Genomic DNA, 4862 nt, shown 5'->3' on the forward strand with positions numbered 1-4862 from the left:
TTTTTTTTTTTTTTTTTTTTTTTTTGAGACGGAGTCTCACTCTGTCGCCCAGGCTGGAGTGCAGTGGCCGGATCTAAGCTCACTGCAAGCTCCGCCTCCCGGGTTCACGCCATTCTCCTGCCTCAGTCTCCCGAGTAGCTGGGACTACAGGCGCCCACCACCACGCCCGGCTAATTTTTTGTATTTTTAGTAGAGACGGGGTTTCACTGTGTTAGCCAGGATGGTTTCGACCTCCTGACCTCTTGATATGCCCGCCTCGGCCTCCCAAAATGCTGGGATTACAGGCGTGAGCCACCGCGCCCGGCTGAACAATCCTAGGTTTTCAAAAGACCACTCTGGCTCCTGGGTGGAGAACAGGCAGAAGGGAAGCAGAGGGAGAAGCCTTCAGAATGTGACTCGTCAGTCAGACAAGAGACAAAGGTGGATGTGGATGGACGTTAAGGTAGGAGCAGGGGAGGATGACAAAGAGTGGTCAGATTCTGGATCGATTTTGAAGGGCAAAGGTCAAGCTGATCAGATTTGCTAATAGAGTAGGCCTGGGGTGTGAGGCAAAGTGAAGAGGCAAGAATGCCTCTAGGGCTTTTGACCTCGGACAGAGAACCTGCAGAAGCAACAGGTTTACTAGGGCAGGTGGAGGTGTCTGAGTGTGAGGTTGTGTAAGCAAAGCTTGAGATGTGTATCTTCTCCAACCCATCAGTCAATTGGTATATACAGGCATGAGTACAGACACAGCTCCACACCATGAAAAAGACTGGGGTGACATTGGGGATGAGCACAGAGGAAGGGCACCCAGTCTAGCCTGGGGGGTGCAGGCCATGTCCAGGCTAAGATGCACAGATGGGCAAAATGGGTCTAGGGAGAACTTTTATCCTTTATCACATTCTCCCGGCTATGCAGCCAAGTAAGTCCAATTTCTGGGTCTATTTCAGCATCTGTTACAAATTGTGCCACCTAGGAGAAATTATGTACTGGCTCTGAGCCTCAGGTTCCCCATCTACAAAAGGAAGGTCAGTGGGACTTAACCCTTTGGAGGGTGATGCGTTCCTTTGAAGATATGATTTAAAACTATGGATGGGCCGGGCGCGGTGGCTCAGGCCTGTAATCTCAGCACTTTGGGAGGCCAAGATGGGCGGATCACGAGGTCAGCAGATCGAGACCATCCCGGCTAACACGGTGAAACCCCGTCTCTACTAAAAAATACAAAAAACTAGCCGGGTGAGGTGGCGGGCACCTGTAGTCCCAGCTACTCGGGAGGCTGAGGCAGGAGAATGGCGTAAACCCGGGAGGCGGAGCTTGCAGTGAGCTGAGATCTGGCCACTGCACTCCAGCCCGGATGACAGAGCTAGACTCTGTCTCAAAAACAAACAAACAAACAAACAAAAAAAAAAAACCAAAAAACTATGGATGTTGCCCAGGTGCGGTGGCTTATGCCTATAATCCCAGCACTTTGGGAGGCCAAGGCAGGCAGATCACCTGAGGTCAGGAGTTCGAGACCAGCCTGGTCAATATGGCAAAACCCTGTCTCTACTAAAAATACAAAAATTAGCTGGGCATGGTGGCAGGCGCCTGTAATCTCAGCTATTCAGGAGGCTGAGGCAAGAGAATCACTTGAACCTGGGAGGCGAGGTTGTAGTGAGCCAACATCACACTATTGCACTCCAGCCTGGGCGACAGAGCAAGACTGTCTCAAAAAAAAAAACTGAAAAAAACCCGAAACCCCAAAAAACAAAACTATATATGTTTCCACATGCACTCTCACACGAGCAAGCATGCACAATAGCACGCATGCACACACACACACACACACATAGAGTTGTATGTCATTTCAGAGGCTCATGGTCTCCCTGAAGCCCCTAACAGCCCCTGAACAGTGTGCTTCATGCTATCCCAGTTTCCTTGCCTCCCCACTACTCACCTCAGGTCACTTTTCCCTCCAGACTCACCACACTTTAGGTCAAGACCTTCCAACGTGGCCAGCTCTGCTCAGGCTCCGGCTTTGGATCCACGTCTGTGACCTTGTAAAATTCTCCTTTCCTTTGGAGGAAGAATTTAGCTTGTAGAACAATGCCCGGGCACGCTTGATAAACTGGTCTGAGGGTGTGTGTGTTTGTGTGCGTGTGTGTGTGTGTGTGTGTGTGTGTGTGTGTGTGGTTTTTCCTTCCCACTTCCTTAAATCAATAGTCTTCACTCCAGGCTGCTGGGTAGGCTGAGCAAAGAGGGGAAAGCCAGCCCCAAGTGGGGACAAGGGGAGGGTATAGTGTTTTCTGGGTAGGACAAGGCACCAACAGGGATTAACTGATCTATGATTAAACGCCAGGTGTAGGAAACCACAGATAGAATCTCAGGAGGAGAAATGGGATTGGGAGTTTAGATGTGGCTGCCACTGTGTTCTCTACCTTTCTGCCCTCATAATTCTAGCCCAGGCAACTGATATGCATATTTGTCTGTATTTCTCATAGGACCTTCCCTGTGAGCTGTGAACTTCTCAAAGTCAGGCACTGTGTCTTAAATATCTTTATCCTTAGCACAAGACTTGGCACAGAGTAGGTGCTGGTATTCTTTTGCTATAAGTGATAGAAGCACCACTCAAATAGACGTGAGAAATGTGTTGGTTCACACAACTGAAAATTCTCTGGAATGGGCTTCAGGCACAGCGGGATCCAGGTAAATAAGCAATGTCTTCAGAACCTCTCTCTCTCTCCATCTCTCAGTTCTGCTTTCTGCTCAGTTGGCTTCACTCTCTAGGCAGATTCTCTCTAACAATATTGTCCTTTGGTGGCTCCAGGCTGACATTCCCAGACTCAGCAACCCCAGAGAAAAGAAAGCTTCTCTTTGCACACGATTGTAGCTAGTGTTGTGCTTAACACTCAACGGACAAACGTGAATCCCATGCCCACCACCAGTCAATCACTGTGGCCAGGCAAATGGGATGCTCTGATTAGCCAGACCTACACCCTGTGTCCTGGGGTTGGGGGTTGAGGTTTGGAAAGTGAGGATCAAGTAAGGGTGTCGCGACGCCTCACCCCCCCTTGAAACTCCATGGACTGAGTGTAGAGGATGGGGTTCTTCTCTGGAGGAAAACGGAGATGCTGCTGGCAGAGGGGAGATGGCTGCCAGGAAGGTGAGAAGAGACATCGCGTCAGTGCGCAGGAAATGCTAGCTTTTCCCTGTAGCTTAACAAATGAGCACATGGCAGTTGGTACTGTCGGAAGCAGGAGATTCCCAGCCAGTTAGAGGCAGAAAATCTCAGTGAAGCCTGTGGCTCAGGCTTTACTCAAATCCCAGCTCTGCCACCTCAGTCAGTGTGACCTGTGTTGGGTCATCTCTGCCTCCCTGGCCTCAGTTTCTCTACCTGTAAAATGAGGGCGTCTGGAGTGGTGGTTGCCAGCGTTTTTCCCCCAGTCACTCATTCAAGTATTCATGTATTCATTTTTCCCCTTTCAATCGGTATGTGTTGAAGGGCACCGGAGTTAGCCTAAACTGGATTTGGATTTCAGTTCTGATGTTTACTTGCTGTATCAGGCTTGACTGATGCACCTTCTCAGGTGTGCTCAGCTGTGTCCTTCCCGGCCAGCCAGCAGCTCTGGACAAGATCAAGCCTCCTCTCACTTCCGCCTGCAGGTGGCTTGGGTCAGTTGCTGCAGCTACTGGGCCACCTAGGCCGGCATCTCCCGTTCTCATTCAAGCAGACCTGACCCGCTTTAAGGGAGGGAGCCCTGGACCCTCTTCTAGGCTCAGGTGAAGCCCTGTGTATCGAATTAGCTTCCCTTGGGGCTGTCTGCAGGCACAGATAACACAATTGGGCCCAATGGTGACTAATCATGGACAGGGGACGGGAGGTGCCGGCCAACAAAGTCTTTGCCCTTCCTTCATCCCTTCCATGGTCTGTTTCATGCGGCTTCTGTAGCCAGCCTAGTAAGGCATGTCTTATATTTGCTCTCCCTCCTCCCCTGCCTTGAAATCCCCTTCCCTTCACCCTTACTGAGTTGGATTTTATCCCTAATAAAGCATTAGTGCATAAAATTTGCCTTGGGCTCTGTTTTCCAGGGAGCCAGGCTGAAATACTAGCTGTGTGACCTTGGGCAACTTACTTAACCTCTCTGAGCTTCAGATCCTTCATCTGCAAAAGGTAGATAATAATAGAGCATCTCAGCAGGGCACAGTGGCTCATACTTGTAACCCCAGCACTTTGGGGGATTGAGGCGGGTGAATAGCTTGAACCAGGAGTTCAAAACCAGCCTGGGCAACACGGCAAAATCCCATCTCTACAAAAATACAAAAATTAGCCAAGCATGGTAGTGCACACCTGTAGTCCCAGCTGCTCGGGAGCCTGAGGCGGGGGTATGGCTTGAGCCCAGGAGGGCAAGGCTGTGTAGTGAGCCAAGATTGTGCTACTGCACTCCAGCCTGGACGACAGAGCGGGACTCTGTCTTGAAAAAAATTAAGTAATAATAATAATAATAGAGCATATCTTATAGGTTGTTGTGGAGTTTAATGAGATAGCACAGGCAAAATATTTGGCTCAAAAAATGATAACCTTCATTAGTATCATCACCATGAACCAAACGCTGGATTCCAGCATGTGAAAACATTTATGCAACGTTGAACTTCATGAATATTTATTGGGTGTCAGCTCTGTTTCAGGTACTACGCTAGTCTCTTCCCACAAGGACCTCACAGCCTAGAAAGTGAGTGAAAAGTAATTGGGCAATGATACGACAGTGTGATCAGAACTTTAATGGGTGAGGGCACCAGCCCCAGATTCTGCAACATCTAATCAGTTTTGGTGGTTAGGGATGGCTTTTTGGAGGAACCGATGTAGAAGCTAAGATCTGAGGGACATTGTTAACCAGATGATGGGG

At 49.4% G+C, this 4862-nt stretch overlaps 1 protein-coding gene across 1 annotated transcript in view; it reads right to left on the minus strand.

Moving 5' to 3' along the window:
* The window catches only part of TMEM211 (transmembrane protein 211), a 12820-nt gene extending 10753 nt beyond the window's left edge, over positions 1 to 2067 (minus strand). The window contains exon 1 of the mRNA XM_025400364.1: positions 1944 to 2067. The gene's annotated coding sequence lies outside the window, so the exon portion shown is untranslated. The remainder of the gene's footprint in view (positions 1 to 1943) is intronic.
* Between the last annotated feature and the right edge of the window lie 2795 nt (positions 2068 to 4862).

Source organism: Theropithecus gelada, chromosome 10 (assembly GCF_003255815.1).
Source record: "Theropithecus gelada isolate Dixy chromosome 10, Tgel_1.0, whole genome shotgun sequence".
NCBI classification, from domain to species: Eukaryota; Metazoa; Chordata; class Mammalia; order Primates; family Cercopithecidae; genus Theropithecus; species Theropithecus gelada.